Below are 19,834 nucleotides of genomic sequence, written 5' to 3' on the forward strand. Positions count from 1 at the left end.
CCCCCCATAATTGAGAAATTGAGTATGTATGTGTGTGTGGGTGTGTGTATGTGTATAGTTATGTATATGCATATGTATATGGGTATACAGTATATGTATGTACGTGTGTTTATGTGTATGTATATGCATATATGTATGCATATATATATATATATATATATATATATATATATATATATATATATATATATGTGTGTAATATATATATATATATATGTATATATGTGTAAATATGTATGTATGTGTATGTGTGAGTATATGTAGGTATATGTGTATATATGAACAACTCGATAAATAATAATAATAAAATAAAGAGCATTAAACAGAATAACGTGTGTGGAAGCATCGGTGTGTGTATATATGAATGCTACACAGAATTCATCTATGGACATCCATATATGGTGAAACACATGTGAAGAACCTCTCACACACTCACAGCTCCCTGACAAGAGGGAGCCAGCTTAGCTTAGCTGCCAACACCCACACATCGTGTCAGCAAGGCGGACAGCCCGCCTGCTTTCATACCTCTCACTGTATTTCCCACTTCTATACTTCCCTTCATCTATGTCTCTCCTTCCTCTTTAATCCCCCCCCCCCAAAAAAAAATACTGAGCCAAGACTTCCTGGCTCACCATCTGAGCTACTGAGCCAAGACTTCCTGGCTCACCATCTGAGCTACTGAGCCAAGACTTCCTGGTGTAACGGGGGGTGGGGGAAATAGCTCTATCTTGTCCATTATAGTCCAACCTTCCAACCTTCCAACCTTGTCCAACCTTCATATAGTTGCCAACAGTAGAAATCCCATCCTACTCTTCTTCCTCCCTGTTGCTCCAGCACGCCTCCTTCAGAGAGCTACTTCTGACAGCCACATCAAGTCCGCATGACACAGGAAGAATCACTCAACAGAGCAACATGCTTGTAGGAGGGGCGGCCAGTTAAGGCAAACGATCCTGTCTTGCAATTACGCTCCATGCAATGATGCTGATACCAGCAAGGGACACGAGGCATCGTGTCTCACTCAGCTTGTCTTATCTTCTTCTTCTTCTTTCTTCTTTCTTTTCTCTTCCTTCTTCTCCCTTCTTTCTTCTCTCTTCCTCCTCCCATGGGTCTTTGACAAGCGACCTGGGGTCCATTGGGGTCCGTCCGTCCTGGGGTCCATCCTGGGTAGACCGATGTTGGTGGGACAGACTGGAGTCGTTGTTGCTCCTCTTCCATTTTTACTGGGTCGTCTGGGGTCGTCTGCAGAACGACCTGGGGTCCACTGGGGGTCCGCTGGGGTCCGTCCGTCTTGGGGTCCAATGGGTAGACCAATGTTGACTGACCGAGAGGGCTGCATCTTGGGGTCCCCTGGGGTGGTGATGGTGGTGGAGCCGTGACCTCCAGGTAGTGGGCTGGTCGTGGTGGTGGTGATTAACGCCCGTGAGTGTGGTACACAGCAGCCGTCTCCCTCTTTTGTATGTGCGTCTCTCCACTCTTCTGGCTCCCACCTGTGGGTGAACAGAAAGGCGACAATATCGTGCTCTCAAGATATGTTATGTGACCCTGTAGTTTGTATAGGGTTACACAGTCCAGTCATACCGCTCTCCTCCTGGCAACAACTACACTTAAATTTTTAAAATAATCCAATTAACACTGAATGATATTGACTTGGTGGAACATAAGACAGTAACAGAGGAAAGTTAGAGAAGAGAGAATAAGGTCATCACTACTTTTAACTTGTCACAAAAAAAAATCAAAACTAATAGACAAAACACTAGCCTAAACTTAACTGTACCTTTCCTAATCTTAAGTACATAATTAACCGTTACTCCCACCCTTAACCTACAGCCACCTACGTGACCCAGAGTGTTTCCCTAGCTTCTCCGCCGGTAAACAACTCCAAACTGTTGCCACCCCTGTGACCAGACTATCTAACGTCGAGCGTCCCCAACGTGAAGTCTACTGACACACTAGTCCACACTAGCATGCTGTACAATACCAGTACACCTCGGGTTATTGCGTTCAAATGGAGTAAAACAGTCGATCGCAATAATCTGAGCAGAACCACACTTAAACTACTACACCTGCCACTCCCCACTGACCTGGAGACCAGCGGTGGCTGGGTGTCCCCGTGGGACATGCGAGGTCACCTGTCACACTCAGCTGACCTGCACTACCAACACCGCTAAGTTCCCAAATCGCCAAATCTTATTACTAACATAAATCACTACACACGCAAGTTCTGGTGAACATTCCCTGAATACCACAAAACTCACAAAATCACTAAACACAACACCAGAGAATCACCATCTCCTAGCCTGAAAAAACTCGCTAAATCGCGAAAGTAAAACACCTGTCAAGATCTCCCTGATAGCGCCTGAGCGGCAAAAGACACGTGGGACTGAACAATGTTAAAAGAACACCAACTACCTACAACATTGTTCAACACCGCTGCCAACATTGTAACGGGGGGTGGGGGAAATAGCTCTATCTTGTCCATTATTCCACCCCCCAGTTAACTAACGAGGCCGGGGGAAACAGCTCTCTCTAGTCCGTTATCCCGTCCCCAGTTAGCTAACTATTCTAGAGCACTCCCAGAGTTCCTAAGGCAACCTCTCTCGTTCAACACCTTGTAACCTAGGTATTTGACTACCTAGGTGCTAAGACTACAAGGCGCCGTAACTTGATCAGCTACCCGAAACTCTAGAGAGAACTCTAGAATACAGAATCATTGCCACAAACGTATAAGAGAAACCGAAAGGAAAGAAATGAATAGTGAAGTAATTAGTGAGGGCTTGGGGTGAGAGGGAGAGAGGTGGGAGGAGCGAGGAGGGTCATTAGTTGAAAGTGAGAGTTTAGAGAGGGGGTGGAGGGAGAGGTGTAGATAGGTAGAAGTAGAAGAGTAGATAGTAGAAGTAGAAGAGTAGATAGTAGAAGACGAAATGCTGCCACCATCCATTCATGATCATTACATACAAGACAAGGAATGGAACTTGTCTGTATCACAAAATTCTCAAATGATGTTATCAAGAGATCATTATTAGTAGTTCCCATCTTTATCATGTACTCATTCTACACCATGAAACCAGTAACCACAGAGGCTTTCTCACCTCAACTCAAAGCTCTAGGGAACAAAGTTAAACACAATTTAAATAATAAATTCATAATTATATTTCCCATGAAGTATCATAATTTAGCAATTCAATTAAAATGTTCCAGTTTAATATGCAAAGTGAGTCATCATCCAAGAATTCGAGAACCCTACAACTTGACTGCCCCTGATCATCACACAACACTTGTAAAACACGACCAAGTCACCTTAATGTTCACTCACCGAGGACTGAGTCTAAGTTGAATAGAGAGGGGGGGGGGTCTGTAGTTGACAGAGACTGTCTCGCCCCTGCCGGCCGACAGCCTCCCTGGTAGGGACGTCGTCTCTGCTCTCGTCTGCTGTTCTGTCTCTTAATGCTTCTTGCTCGATAGTTCTCCGAGTATTTATTGGGGAACCTAGTAGCTAACTCCGCCCACACATAGATAGCCTCCGGCACTACCAAGCCACTCCTTAAACGTCGGCATGTTTGAAGGCTACCAGACTACAATTATCAGCTTAGCGGAAGCAAGGTGAAATTGTCATGATCTGACCTCAGGTCACTTGAGGTCATTAACGCTTTGAGGTGTGAGATCTCAGGCAGACAACTGGCGCCTCTCAGATCCTTGTCTGTGACTCATGTACTCTATGTATGTATTAACCTAAACCAAACACTTTTACAGTGTTACACTGGCTCACCATCTGAGCTACTGAGCCAAGACTTCCTGGCTCACCATCTGAGCTACTGAGCCAAGACTTCCTGGCTCACCATCTGATCTACTGAGACAAGACTTCCTGGCTCACCATCTGAGCTACTGAGCCAAGACTTCCTAGCTCACCATCTGATCTACTGAGCCAGAGAGTCGCCGACACTCTGCACATCTATAGACAAGAGACCAGCTAAGCTTAGTATGGGGGGTTACTTGGGGCGCCATAGTGAGGGTTATCTTGAGATAATCTTGGTTATCTTGAGATAATTTCAGGGTTTAGGTTCCCCGCGGCCCGGTCCTCGACCAGGCCTCCTTTTTGTTACACACCCCCAGGAAGCAGCCTGTAGCAGCTGTCTAACTCCCAGGTACCTATTTACTGCTAGGGTGACAGGGTGAAGGATGGCGTGCCACAGGGACGCTGCCTCTCACCCTCGCTTGTCAACATGTATGAAGCTGTCTAGTGTATGTGATGTATGAGAATGCATCATCACATACGCCGACCATCTTACTCAAAGTTACTAAAGTTACTCAAAGGACCATCAAAGTCGCTCCTGGCCAACAACACCGAGGCAGCAATTGACTGTATAAATATTTTTTTAAACCCATTGGGAAATAAGTCCACAGTAAGGGAACTATCTGGGGGGAAAGCGCCAAGCCATTACGACTATATAGCACTGGGAAGGGGTCAGGATAAGGATTTGGGATGGGACGGGGGGAAAGGAATGGTGCTCAACCACTTGTAGACGGTCGGGGATTGAACGCCGACCTGCATGAAGCGAGACCGTCGCTCTACCGTCCAGCCCAAGTGCTTGGGTTAAGTCCACAGTAAGAAAAGTTCCAAATTCTCTCTCTCTCTCTCTCTCTCTCTCTCTCTCTCTCTCTCTCTCTCTCTCTCTCTCTCTCTCTCTCTCTCTCTCTCTCTCTCTCTCTCTCTCTCTCTCTCTCTCTCTCTCTCTCTCTCCTGGGAGGGTGTGGAGGGAGCCTTGGGTACACCGAACCAGATTTATCGTTTCCTGTACTCAAGATGTCAGTAGGTTTTGTGACTTAGCACGTTTATTCCTCCTATCCTTACTGTCTCTTCCATTCCCTCCTTCCATCTCCCTCTTTATCATATTCTTACACTGTCCCTCTCTCCCCTCCTCTTCGGCTCCTGCCTCCTGATGCCCCCCTCCCTCCCTCTACGATCCTCAGCTGACCATAAGTCACTATACATCACCGTAAGATCTCTGGCGACTGGACTCCGTAGCCAAGACCAGGGGCCAGATTCAGGAAGCAGTTACGCAAGCACTACGAACCTGTCTATCTTTTCTCAATCTTTGGCGGCTTTGTTTACAATTATTAAACAGTTAATGAGCTCCGAAGCACCAGGAAGATGTTTATAACAATAACAACAGTTGATTGGGAAGTTTTCATGCTTGTAAACTGTTTAATAAATGTAACCAAAGCGGTCAAAGATTGAGGAAAGATGTACACGTTCGTAAGTACTTGCGTAACTGCTTCGTTACGTTATTCTTTTTATTATTACAATAGGTACATCTGCATTTGTGCAGCTACCCTAGACTATATGAAGGGGAGTACAGTGTGTCAAAAAGCTAGCTACGTGATGCTAAAAAATCCCCATCACACAGGATGGTTAGTCATACAGAGCCATGTGTTTAATAGCCTGCACTGGCAAATTTTGGGTATACTGTAAGGATATCTTCAAGAATACGAGAGTGAATAAAGTAATTGCAAAGCTCCAGGTACCTCATGTCAACTGGTCTGAAAGGTCTAATAACTGGGCATTCAGTGATGTAGTGCTGAAGATCATGCCTTAGTTCCTGCTCACAGAGTTTGCAACTGGAGTGCTCAGGATTGGGAGACCCGTCACCTGCAGCCACCTGCCACAGGTAACGGTAACCCAACCTGATCCTTGCAACCACTGTGTCGCACAGTCTAGCGGACGTTTTGTGCTGCCCATAGATGTTGGTTTCAGATCTGAACAAATCATAGCTTTATATACTAGCCACTAGTACGCGCAGCGTTTCGGGCAGAAACTCTCCGGGACTCTCCTCTAAGGTTTTGCAGCCACTGGTGTCGAGCAGGCACAAGAGGCGCCACAGGGCTGCAGGTTCCTTGGCTGCCCTGCTGGCCACGTCCAGCTGTCATGTACCTCTTAATAGTGACCCAACACTTTTGTCCAAGATGTGGCCTCAGCGGCGCCGAGCACTCGTGGGAAGAGTCAAACTGTTTTGTGTTTTCTCATCAGGAAATGTAACATATATTGCCTACCAGACGCTGATTGGCTCTAAGTCTTCCCGAGATGGCCGTTATCTTTCTGCTGCTAGTGTTCGCTATCGAGTGAGGCCCTAACAAGGAATACTTCCATTCGTCAACACGCTAATTTGTAAATATTTGGATTGTGAGCAGAGGGATCTTGAGGTGATTTCGGGGCTTTAGTGTCCCCGCGGCCCGGTCCTCGACCAGGCCTCCACCCCCAGGAAGCAGCCCGTGACAGCTGACTAACACCCAGGTACCTATTTTACTGCTAGGTAACAAGGGCATAGGGTGAAGGAAACTCTGCCCATTGTTTCTCGCCGGCGCCCGGGATCGAACCCTGGACTACAGGATCACAAGTCCAGCGTGCTGTCCGCTCGGCCGACCGGCTCCCACCCTGGATGCCTTTAGTATTTCCTCAGACCTATATATTTTGCTTCAGGGTCCTCCATAATAACACCATGGTTGGGTCGAAGGCTCGTGTCTGTGCTGTCATCCTAGCATGTCTTTGATTTACCTCAAGGAGACCTATTCATATTTCAAACCTGGGCAACATTCTCGACCTTACAGAGTTGTGACAGAGGTGTTCACTCCACTCCTCTCTGTCTCCCGTGTCGAGGGTTGGAAGGCGTGTTTGCTATTAGTAACTTAGTAAAGGATACGTAGTTCCTTTCTTCTTATTTAACTCTCCTTGCTTCATTGTTTAGACTCTCTTTCCCAGTCTTCAGTCCCTTTTACACAGGTGAGTACAGGAGCATACCTGATCAACCAGGCTGTGACTCATACGTCAGGCTGTGAGCAGCCGCGTCTAACAGCCTGGTTGATCGGTCCAGCAACCAGGAGGCCTGGTTGACGACCGGGCCGCGGGGACGCTAAGCCCCGGAAGCACCTCAAGGTAACCTCAAGGTAAGGTAGCAACTCCTGTCAGCAGCCTGACGACGCAATCGGCTTATATTCAGGTCCCCAATTACTGCTGGGTGAACAGTGGCAAACAGTAAAGCATTTTTGCTCAGTCAATCCTCCCAGGCCAGGGCTCGAACCTAACCAAATTCCATTTTTTCCAATTAGTCTTTGATCTCAGGTTCATTTTCTTTCTCACCTCTTCCTCTCTTGTCTTCCCTCTACACCCCACGTTTAATCCACACTCCCCTACTTCCTCTCCCCCTTCCTACCCTTCTACCTCTTCCCTACCCCTCCCCTCCCACTGCCTTTGCCATTAGGGAAGTAAATATCACGAAGTTACTTATAACGAGGTTCAAAAACGGGTGGAGGTCCTTTGAGGTCCTTGGGTTAAGCGAAGGGGTCACTATAGGGGAATTAGGAGTCCATTGTGCCCTTCCGGAGGGGAAAAGACAACGGCCTGCAGGGACAGACGCCGAGGAGCGACTGCTATTGGTTGAGTCTGGCGAATGGAAAGGATCCTATTGGTCGAGCCTGGGGGACGGGTAACGCCTTGTTGCCATATTGGTATCTGGGAATTTCAAATTTCCCCTAACGACATAATTTCTATACATGACTTTTTTTAGAGGGATTTTGATATATATATAAAGGGTACGATAAAATTCCAATTACTGAATGTGTGTCGAATGGGAGGATGAGAAGTAGTGGGTCTGGGCATTATTGTGGCGCCCCGGGCATGTGGGGGCATTATTGTGGCGCCCCGGGCATGTGGGGGCATTATTGTGGCGCCCCGGGCATGTGGGGGCATTATTGTGGCGCCCCGGGCATGTGGGGGCATTATTGTGGGGCCTCGGGCATGTGGGGGCATTATTGTGGCGCCCCGGGCATGTGGGGCATTATTGTGGCGCCCCGGGCATGTGGGGCATTATTGTGGCGCCCCGGGCATGTGGGGCATTATTGTGGCGCCCCGGGCATGTGGGGGCATTATTGTGGCGCCCCGGGCATGTGGGGGCATTATTGTGGGGCCTCGGGCATGTGGGGGCATTATTGTGGCGCCCCGGGCATGTGGGGGCATTATTGTGGCGCCCCGGGCATGTGGGGGCATTATTGTGGCGCCTCGGGCATGTGGGGCATGTGTGTGGTGTGTGTGTTATGGTGTTACCAGAAGCTGAAGTACATGACATTCTCAACGACTTGTGTACCCCCCTTCTCTCTCTCTCTCTCTCTCTCTCTCTCTCTCTCTCTCTCTCTCTCTCTCTCTCTCTCTCTCTCTCTCTCTCTCTCTCTCTCTCTCTCTCTCTCTCTCTCTCTCTCTCTCCCCCCCTCCCTCCCTCCCTTAGTCACACAACACTATTCAGAGTAGAACAAGATTTTTACCTTAATAAAAGAATTCGGAAGAATGAGCACTGCCGGGTCCTTTGGTGGGGCGTGACAGGAGTCCTTGTCGGGAGCGCTGAAGAAGGGACTCTTCTGGGTAGGGGAGTGGACTTAGATGCTGCTGACTGAAGGACCCCATCGATGGATGGGGTCCCACCTCCTGGGGGACCGAACGGAGATTAACGGAAATTGAGGACCCCATTAAAGTGAGGGAGGGATGCCGCTGGATGGTAACGGGTCCTGGATTGAGGTCCTACTCTTTGAAATGGTAATTTCTTGGAGAGAACAGTAGAGTCCTTTTCCTCTTACTTGTGATGGGCGATGCTGGGAAGGGGCTCCTGTGGGGCTCCTGTAAAGGGGGCTCCTGTGGGGATCCTGTGAAGGGGGATCCTGTGAAGGGGCTCCTGTGGGGCTCCTGTAAAGGGGGATCCTGTGAAGGGGCTCCTGTGAGGATCCTGTAAAGGGGGCTCCTGTGGGGCTCCTGTAAAAGGGGCTCCTGTGGGGATCCTGTGAAGGGACTCCTGTGGGGATATTCCCTCTTCCAACCCTCCCCCGGCCTCTTGCATCTGCCTCTTCAGTGACACTTTTGACATTTGTTTTGATGGATCAGCTGTTATCCTGCCTCTTCTCTCTCCTTCCCCCCTTCCCTCTCTCCTTCCCCCCTTCCCTCTCCCCTCTCCCTCTCTCCCTTCTTCCATTCCCCCTTTCTTATCTTCGTTCCTTCCCTCACCTTTATGATGGATTAAAAGTGAGTGGTGTCTGGTAACTCCCTGGCTTGGTGGTGATTGGTTGATGTCTTACTCACCCGGTTTTCATAGGCTGATGTCTCACTCGCTCTGGGCCTTGATTGGCTCGTGACATATTCATTGCTGATGGTGAGATTGGCTGTAGTCATCAGGTAATGATATTAATAATTGGTTTTGATTGGCTGATGTCATATTCGCTATCACTGCTCTCAGTGATAGGAAATATAGCAAGAAAACAAGCTAAGCTACCACCACCACTACCACCAACCACCGCCACCACCACTACCACCAACCACCGCCACTACCACCAACACCGCCACTACCACCAACCACCACCACCACTACCACCAACCACCGCCACTACCACCAACACCGCCACTACCACCAACCACCACCACTACCACCAACCACCACCACTACCACCAACCACCGCCACTACCACCAACAACCACCACCACCACTCTGCGTCGTCCACAACCACTTGTCAGCCGACACGAAGCTGATAAAGTCTGTACAAACCTTAGACTTGAGTAAGCTGGCCTCGTAGCCTGGGGCTAGATTCACGAAAGCACTTACGCAAGCACTTACGAACGTATACACCTTTCCTCAATCTTTGACGGCTTTGGTTACATTTATTAATCCGTTTACAAGCATGAAGTTTTCCCATTCAACTGTTGTTATTGTTATAAACAGCCTCCTGGTGCTTCGGAGCTCATTAACTGTTTAATAATTGTAAACAAAGCCGCCAAAGATTGACAAAAGATGTACAGGTTCGTAAGTGTTTGCGTAAGTGCTTTCGTGAATCTGGCCCCTGGTGGATAGCGCGCAGGACTCGTAATTCTGTGGCGCGGGTTCGATTCCCGCACGAGGCAGAAACAAATGGGCAAAGTTTCTTTCACCCTGAATGCCCCTGTTACCTAGCAGTAAATAGGTACCTGGGAGTTAGTCAGCTGTCACGGGCTGCTTCCTGGGGGTGGAGGCCTGGTCGAGGACCGGGCCGCGGGACACTAAAGCCCCGAAATCATCTCAAGAAGCTACTGGACCAGCTTGACAAACTCCAGTACTCCTCAAACAAATGATTTGATTGGAAATGGCGTGATTGGAAATGGCGTGATTGGAAAGGGGAAAAGGAAAGACCAGGAAACCACTACACGAACTACGGGATTCAGAGAGATGTTGAGAGAGCCGAGAGCTGAGAGCCCCGACACCCACACCCACCTAGGTATGAATAACTAGGCCGCACTCCCCCAGGAGACCGGGCCGCGGGGACGCTACGCCCCGAAAACATCTCAAGATAGACTCAACCTCACCACCACCACCGAGGTTCATGTCTGAGTGACCGAACAAGGCGTCTGAGTGACCGAACAAGGCGTCTGACTGACCGAACAAGACATCTGAGTGACCGAACAAGGCGTCTGAGTGACCGAACAAGGCATCTGACTGACCGAACAAGGCGTCTGAGTGACCGAACAAGACATCTGAGTGACCGAACAAGGCGTCTGAGTGACCGAACAAGGCGTCAGAATGACCGAACAAGACAGCTTAGTGACCGAACAAGGCGTCTGAGTGACCGAACAAGGCGTCTGAGTAACCGAACAAGGCGTCTGAGTAACCGAACAAGGCGTCTGAGTAACCGAACAAGACATCTTAGTGACCGAACAAGACATCTTAGTGACCGAACAAGACATCTGAGTGACATTAAGACACGCTGCTCGCCAGTAACCAGCTCCTACGTGATGTTAAGATCATCACAATGTTTACTGGACTCAGTTGATGAGTAGCAGCATGAGTACGGCTCGAGTGAGTCGGTACGAGTACCGGTCAGCCAGTACCGGTAATAGGCTCGTTACGAGTGCCTATAACGAGTGGATTCATGGCTAACTTACCCATCTTTTATCCTGTTAATAGGACTCGTAAGTGCGAATTTTCACCCACCACCACTACCACTACCTACAACCACCACCACCACCACCACCACCCCTCTCTATTGAAATCTAGTCTTGTACACGTCAATCAGTAACCTTTTCACCTATTTCGACAAGGGGCCCATCGCGGGGCCCCCTTTTCATGTTGTCCCTCTCTGGTCCGCCGCCCCATCAGTTGTGAGAAGGAAAAAAATGCATTTTTATTCTAGCAGGAATGCTGGTCCCCTCAGATCAGATACACTATACAGGACTACGAAAGGTCCGGGTAGGACTTAGTTGCATTGATTAGGTATGGAGGCAGGTATTGTATGTTATTGTATACTGTATATTTCTATACAGTATACAATACTGGTATATTTTGGTGAGAACAAGTGTATGTGTACAGGGACACGCGTGGAAATTATATGCACAAAGGTGTTAAATAGATGTAAACATTGGTACACAGGGCTGTGTATCTCGTCTCCGGGGAGCCGGTCGGCCGAGCGGGCAGCACGCTGGACTTGTGATCCTGTGGTCCTGGGTTTGATCCCAGGCGCCGGCGAGAAACAATGGGCAGTTTCACCCTATGCTCCTGTTACCTAGCAGTAAAATAGGTACCTGCGTGTTAGTCAGCTGTCACGGGCTGCTTCCTGGGGGGTGGAGGCCTGGTCGAGGACCGGGCCGCGGGGACACTAAAAGCCCCGAAATCATCTCAAGATAACCTCAAGATAACCCTCCCTCACCCTTCCTCACCCTCCCTCACCCTCCCTCACCCTCCCTCACACTCCCTCACCCTCCCTCACCCTCCCTCACACTCCCTCACCCTCCCTCACACTCCCTCACCCTCCCTCACCCTCCCTCACCCTCCCTCACCCTCCCTCACCCTTCCTCACCCTCCCTCACACTCCCTCACCCTCCCTCACCCTCCCTCACCCTCCCTCACACTCCCTCACCTTGATCAAGGAAGCAGCACTAATATATTTAGCCAGTAGTTAAACAGAACACACATTAAATTCAAATAAGAGAACAGAAGCTATTCTAAACCAACCCAGGCTATTATAAAACTTTAGGACACAGGCTATTTACAAATGGAACAATAGAACATATGACATTTAAAAGCAACAATAGAACACGGGCTATTTAACAAAATAATAGAACACAGGCTATTTACAAACAATAGAACACAAGCTATTCAACAACTTACTCTATTATATAGAACAAACAATAGAACACAGGTTATTTAACAAACAATAGACTACAAGCCATATACAACAAGAGTCAAGTTGATCCATAGCGCGACATTCCTGAAATTTTGAACAATAGGTAATCCACACTTGAGAGGATGCAAGGTACGATAATTACCCTGGGCGTTGGGGACCTACTATGAACGACATGACTGGTAATTACGGAACCACTGTCGGTAGCGCTCCGGTACTAGCCTCACGTGTCACCTTGGAGTGGACTGAGTGACTGGTAACACCGCGGTATTATGCTGACTGCTCTGAAGACTGTAAACAGGGGCATAACGCTAGCATTAATGGAACCTTTCCAACCTGACTGCAATGCTTAATTTAAATTTTGAATTTTGGCGGTCTGTTTGAAGCCGTTACTTTGAGGCTTCGCGGTCTCTTTGAAGCTGTTATTTTGAGATTTTGGCGGAGTCTTTGAAGTTGTGATTTTAAGTTTTCAAAATAGGTCTTTTCGAGGCGGTTATTTTGAATTTTGGCGTCTCCTTGAAACTTTTATTTTGAGTTATCGCGGTCTTTTTTGGTGCCATTATTGTGAGATTTGGCTGTTGTTATTTTCTTTCTCACTCTATTGCTCTTTGATATGGTTGACTGGCGGGACCCAAGAGTCAAATCTCAACACCTTCAAGCACATTTTGTTACCAAGGCGTCACTCTTCCAGTCTGTACATACCCACCCTTGCCACTCACCCTGTCAACTCTCTCAGAGTTGACAGGGTTGACTCCCTAAGAGCCCTGGCCGACCTGTGGCGGGTCTGCGTCAGTGATAGACTTGTTTCGTCACAACCAGGTTATATCAGCCATAAGTCACAGCTGTTGTTATACTCATTAACCACATGCTAGTCAGACTCTCAGACACTACTACCACCATCAACCCACTGCTTAATCCTCCACTACAACCCATGTACACTCTACCACACACATACCATGTACACACCACCATCACAGAGCAGCTGGAGGCTCTGGTACCATTGGTGTAGAAGAAAGAGGGAAGGAGGAGGAGAGAAGTGAGAAAGTGGGAAGGGGAAAAAATGAAAGTAGAGACAGATAAAGGTGAAGGATGTTATAGATAAAGGAAGGGGGAAGGGACGATATAGTGATGGTAGTGAGAGAAGGCTTGGAAGGGCAAGGGGGCATGTGGAAGGGAAGGGATAGAGGGGAAGGGTTACCCATCCACCTCTCCGAAAACACACACAGACACACACACAAGAGCCTATTGAGCCTAACAGGCTCAGGAATCTGTACACCGGTTGACTGAGCGTTAAGAGGCGGGATCAAAGAGCCGAAGCTCAACCCCCGGGCAAGCGCAAGCACAACTAGGTGAGTACACCCAGCTGAGTGGACAGCGCTCGGGATTCATAATCCTAGGGACCGGGGATTGATCCCCGGCGATGGATGAACACACACACACAGGCGACTTAGGGGCGCTGGTGGCTGTGTGGATAGCGCGCTGGACACGGAATCCTGTGGCCCGGGTTCGATTCCCGGCGCCGGCGAGAAACAATGGGCAAAGTGTCTTTCACCCTGATGCCTATTGTTACCTAGCAGTATATAGGTATCTGGGAATTAGCCAGCTGTTACGGGCTGCTTCCTGTGTGGGTGTGTGTGTGTGCGTGGGTGAAAAAAAAATAGTAGTTAGTAACAGTTGATTGATTGACAGTTGAGAGGCGGGCCGAAAGAGCAGAGCTCAACCCCCGCAAGCACAACTAGGTGAACACACACACACACACACACACACACACACACACACACACACAGCCTTTGGGGCCTCGTAGCCTGGTGGATAGCGCGCAGGACTCGTAATTCTGTGGCGCGGGTTCGATTCCCGCACGAGGCAGAAACAAATGGGCAAAGTTTCTTTCACCCTAAGTGCCCCTGTTACCTAGCAGTTACCTAACCTGGGAGTTAGTCAGCTGTAACGGGCTGCTTCCTGGGGTGTGTGTGTGTGGTGTGGGGAAAAAAAAAAGTAGTTAGTAAACAGTTGATTGACAGTTGAGAGGCGGGCCGAAAGAGCAAAGCTCAACCCCCGCAAAAACACAACTAGTAAACACACAACTAGTAAACACAGAGGCAAACTCTATTCATACTTTTAAAATTAGGTATGATAGGGAAATGGGACAGGAGTCATTGCTGTAAACAACCGATGGCTGGAAAGGCGGGATCCAAGAGTCAATGCTCGATCCTGCAAGCACAAATAGATGAGTACAAATAGGTGAGTTCACACACACACACACACACACACACACACACACACACACACACACACACACACACACACACACACACACACACACACACACACACACACACACACACACACACACTTCCTGTCGCTGGGAACATCAGAGCGCAGTCAGTATACTGGCGGACGCCGCTCAGAGAACACATACGCGCGTTGGGCTCCTCCTGCGCCGTGAGTGTCTCTCTCTCCCTCTCTCTCTCTCTCTCACTCTCTCACTCCTCACTCACATCTGCCCGTAAACTCTTATCTACCTGTATGAGAGCCCCTCACAACCCCTCCCCCCCCCCTGGTCGCCCGGGAGATGTTACCTGTGTTCGTATAAACAAAAGATAGGTTTTCAAAGTGAAATTTAGAAGTAAACTCAGGAATGAATTAGAATCCAGCATTGGAACTGAGGTTGGAGATCCTGATTCTATTGTCTCCACATTTTGAAACGTCATAGAAATCAATATATATATAAATATATATAGTTTTGTAGCTGTTATTGATGGAGCGACTTCGAGAAAATAGGTAAGTAAACTAGTTCTCGTAAGTATTTATTAGTAAACTGCTCACTTGTGTAAAGATGTAAACTGGAGGACATTGCAGTGAAGAGTTGTAAATTTATGTAAATTAGAATTTTTATTTAGTATTAGAATTGACTTAAATTCTTGTTTATGCTTCTTGTGTAGACCAGAGTAAACTGCTGATGGTTTATATGTAATTATCCAAAAACTTGCGTAAACTGGTATACTCACTCAAGCCTTTGACTTGTGTGCAACTATAGTTTACTTCATGTCCAAGATCGTTCACCAGAAGTTTGTAAAACTTTGAAAACTTAACCGAACTTGGTCCAACATAACCTGGTCCAACCTAACTTGGTCCAGCCTAAATTGGTCCAACCTAACCTGGTCCAACCTAACCTGGTCCAGCCTAACCTGGTCCAACATAACCTGGTCCAACCTAACTTGGTCCAGCCTAACCTGGTCCAGCCTAACCTGGTCCAGCCTAACCTGGTCCAACCTCACCTGGTCCAACCTAACCTAACCTAACTCGACCCAACACTAACTAGCAATACGTGAAAATTCGTTTTAAACATTCGTAATACGACATTGTTATTAGCAAACATGTTCTGCTTCTCGGAAGCTGCTTCAAACCCAGGTAAACCCAGGTAAACACGTGTGTGGAGAACTACAGATTGGTGTAAACTGCAGTTAAACTCAACTGTAAATTGCTGTAAGTTTATTTTGTAAATTGGGCAATCTCCTTCGAGTAGTCCATCAACTACGGATGGTAGGCTTGTAAACTAAGAATGGTTGACCTGTAAACTAAGAATGGTAGGCCTGTAAACTAAGAATGGTAGGTCTGTAAACTGTGACTGATAGGCCTGTAAACTTAAGAATGGTAGGCCTGTAAACTAAGAATGGAAGGCCTGTAAACTGTGACTGATAGGCCTGTAAACTAAGAATGGTAGGTCAGTAAACTGAGAATGGTAGCCCTGTAAACTAAGAATGGTAGGCCTGTAAACTAAGAATGGTAGGCCTGTAAACTGCATTGTTCGTAAACCCCTGTAAACTGCATTGTTCGTAAACCCTTGTTAACTACATTGTTCGTAAACCCTTGTAAACTGCATTGTTCGTAAACGCTTGTAAACTGCATTGTTCGTAAACCCGTGTAAACTACATTGTTCGTAAACGCTTGTAAACTGCATTATTCGTAAACCTTGTAAACTGCATTGTTCGTAAACCCTTGTTAACTACATTGTTCGTAAACCCTTGTAAACTGCATTGTTCGTAAACGCTTGTAAACTGCATTGTTCGTAAACCCTCCATATTTAAGACTCGTCGCGTCATGCGTGCCTGGCTCCTTGAGGTGGTTCCGTGGATCAGCATCCCCCGCGGCCCGGTCTCTTACCAGACCTCCTGGCTGGTTGCTCTGATCAATCAGGGGTCCATCAAGGGGGGGGGGCGTTTGGAGCTGTTTATCAAACTCTTTCTTGAACACTTAAAGGGATTAGTTATTATCGTCCCCCTTTGTGTGTTTGTTTGTATTTCAAGCGGTCCCCCACAATTTAGATATCAATCGATTCACGTTATCTTCATTGAGTGATGCTATCTTGAGTCACACTCTCGTCTTGCACACACTTGGGGGTGGAGGCCTGGTCGAGGACCGGGCCGCGGGGACACTAAAAGGCCCCGAAATCATCTCAAGATAACCTCAAGATAACCACTGTTGCAGAGTTATCCTGCCAGGTTATGCACGTGGCACTCAGACACGCAACATTGTCAGTTCATTGTAAGATAGTTTAGCATGGTGGTTCGTAGCGTTTCAGGCCGGGTGGTTCTTGCTAACGACTCAACAGCCTGAGTGAGTTATTCAGTGTGTGTGGAACTATAGCCTCAGCTTGTAAAGGCATCTTAATCACCTTCAGTGGTTAAGTGCTTAATTAAAAACCCACTAGTTTCTTCAGCAGTTATCTTACTGTCAGAATAGTATATATATATATATATATATATATATATATATATATATATATATATATATATATATATATATATATATATATATATATATATATATATTGATTTATCTTTGCCCACAAAGCGGGTTTACTCGGATAACAATCTGCCCAATCAGTGCTGCTCGTATGGGGTACGATCAGTCCATCCGGGCTGCTGTGCTCCCCTATTCCTCTTGAGTAACGATAGTCTGTCTCTTATCCTCGGCCTTCTTGCCCCTTCTCTGAGAATGGTCTCAGGGTGGTTGCGCTGAGTTCCCAGAGCTTACTCTGTATATCTGTAAGTGAGGGTCCTGTATACAGTTGACGCAAGATACATGAAGCACTAGTCCTGTATACAGTTGACGCAATTCAGGAGACGCAATACGCATATATACGTGCTTATATGATCTTATATAATAGTGGGAGATCGCTAGAGACAGACAGACAATCAGACAGACAGTTAGACAGACAGAAAGTCAGTCAGACAGTCAGTCAGTCAGACAGACAGACAGACAGACACATACACCAGCACAAGGGAAACATAACAAAGAAACAAATAACTCATACAAAGGTTATCTTGGAAGGGACAGAACATGGACACAGGTGGACAGTGAAGGGACAGAACATGGACACAGGTGGACAGTGAAGGGACAGAACATGGACACAGGTGGACAGTGAAGGGCCAGAACATGGACACAGGTGGACAGTGAAGGGCCAGAACATGGACACAGGTGGACAGTGAAGGGACAGAACATGGACACAGGTGGACAGTGAAGGGCCAGAACATGGACACAGGTGGACAGTGAAGGGACAGAACATGGACACAGGTGGACAGTGAAGGGCCAGAACATGGACACAGGTGGACAGTGAAGGGCCAGAACATGGACACAGGTGGACAGTGAAGGGACAGAACATGGACACAGGTGGACAGTGAAGGGCCAGAACATGGACACAGGTGGACAGTGAAGGGACAGAACATGGACACAGGTGGACAGTGAAGGGCCAGAACATGGACACAGGTGGACAGTGAAGGGACAGAACATGGACACAGGTGGACAGTGAAGGGACAGAACAAGTATAGAAGTGGGAGATACAGTGAGAGGTATGAAAGCAGGCGGCGGGCTGTCCGCCTTGCTGACACGATGTGTGGGTGTTGGCAGCTAAGCTAAGCTGGCTCCCTCTTGTCAGGGAGCTGTGAGTGTGTGAGAGGTTCTTCACATGTGTTTCACCATATATGGATGTCCATAGATGAATAATATGGTGTGTAGTGGTACTGGGGGATACTCTAGATGCGGCCGAACTAGAGCCTTATATAGCTGGATCTGAATGTTAGTACTGAGGCTTCGGAATCTCCTCAATTTTCCTAATGCTGCTTTGGCTTTGTTTAGTCGGTCCCTTACATGAATTTGTATCCCTGTTCTATTTATCATGAGTCCCAGAATTCTGCCTACCTCCGCATATTGGATCGGCTGGTTGTCAAGGATGATGGGGTCCGGGTTTCTTTTCGCAATGTGTATTATCTGAAACTTTTGTTTGTTGGTGCTAATTTTCCATTATTTCTCAAAGTTGTTTATGAGTTCAATTGCTGCCTTGGTCTTGTCGGCTAGTAGCGGCTTTGATGGGCCCGGTTGGCATATTATTTGGGTGACATCGTCAGCGTATGTGATGTATTCTCCATGTTGGGGTTGGGGCAGGTCAGCTGTATATATGTTGAATAGAGTGGGGGAAGATAGATAGATAGGGAAGATAGTTGGGGTTTTCCCACCCCAACTATCTTCCCTATCCTGCTATACAACAACCCCCCCTCCCCTCCTTACCTCTCCCCTATTAAACCCTTCCAACCCCCTCCCCCCTCTGTTGCTCCCTCTTTTCCCATCACTCATCCCCCTTCCCACCCACCCTTTCCCACAGAGCTCCCCCCTCCCTCCCCCCCCACAACCAACCAGTCCCGCATACACACGTCACCACCCCCCCCCCCTACCCCCCCTACCACCTGATCTTCAACAATTCGATCCTCTGCTGCCGTGGTGTGTGTGTATGTATGAACAACTCGATAAATAATAATAATAAAATAAAGAGCCTTAAACAGAACAACATGTGTGGAAGCATCGGAGTGTTATACATATGAATGCTACACAGTATTCATCTATGGACATCCATATATGGTGAAACACATGTGAAGAACCTCTCACACACTCACAGCTCCCTGACAAGAGGGAGCCAGCTTAGCTTAGCTGCCAACACCCACACATGGTGTCAGCAAGGCGGACAGCCCGCCGCCTGCTTTCATACCTCTCACTGTATCTCCCACTTCTATACTTCCCTTCACCTATGCCTCTCCTTCCTCTTTACTCAAAAAAAAGAGGGGGGAGGGGGTTGGAAGGGTTTAATAGGGGAGAGGTAAGGAGGGGAGGATGGGGGGTGTTGTATAGCAGGATAGGGAAGATAGTTGGGTAGTTGATACCCTTCTGGAGTCCCCCCCCCCCCGCTCCCCCCAACTGGCATTGCTCTTCCCTCCCTTCCTCCCTACCACCCCCCCCCCTTCATCTCCCCCTCACACTAACCCTTCCACGAAAAAAACTTAAAGGAATCTGAAAACATGTACACAAACATCTGAGTGTGTGTGTGTGTGTGTGTGTGTGTGTGTGTGTGTGTGAACGCTTTTGGGACACACACACACACACACACACACACACACACACACACACACACACACACACACACACACACACACAGCGGGCGTATGTGTGTAAATAGTAGGGGCCTGACGGCTGAGGGGACATCGGTGGAGTTTCTTAGTCCTAGGGTCCGTGGGGGATCTATCTCTGGCGATGGCGGAAACAAATGGACAGGATTTGTTTCACCCTGATGCCTCTGTTCGGCTAGCAGTAAATAGGTACCTGGGAG

At 47.9% G+C, this 19,834-nt stretch overlaps 1 protein-coding gene across 4 annotated transcripts in view; it reads left to right on the top strand.

Annotated features, from left to right (window-relative positions):
• LOC123773148 (uncharacterized) overlaps positions 1–19,834 on the top strand; it is a 284,850-nt gene that overhangs the window by 83,418 nt on the left and 181,598 nt on the right. The window contains exon 1 of one of the 4 annotated variants that reach the window (XM_069315184.1): positions 14,571–14,958. The exons of the other annotated variants lie outside the window; for them this stretch is intronic. The gene's annotated coding sequence lies outside the window, so the exon portion shown is untranslated. Of the gene's footprint in view, positions 1–14,570; positions 14,959–19,834 lie in introns of those variants that run through there. 4 annotated transcript variants of the gene reach the window in all.

This window comes from Procambarus clarkii, chromosome 81, assembly GCF_040958095.1.
Source record: "Procambarus clarkii isolate CNS0578487 chromosome 81, FALCON_Pclarkii_2.0, whole genome shotgun sequence".
Taxonomy (NCBI): Eukaryota; Metazoa; Arthropoda; class Malacostraca; order Decapoda; family Cambaridae; genus Procambarus; species Procambarus clarkii.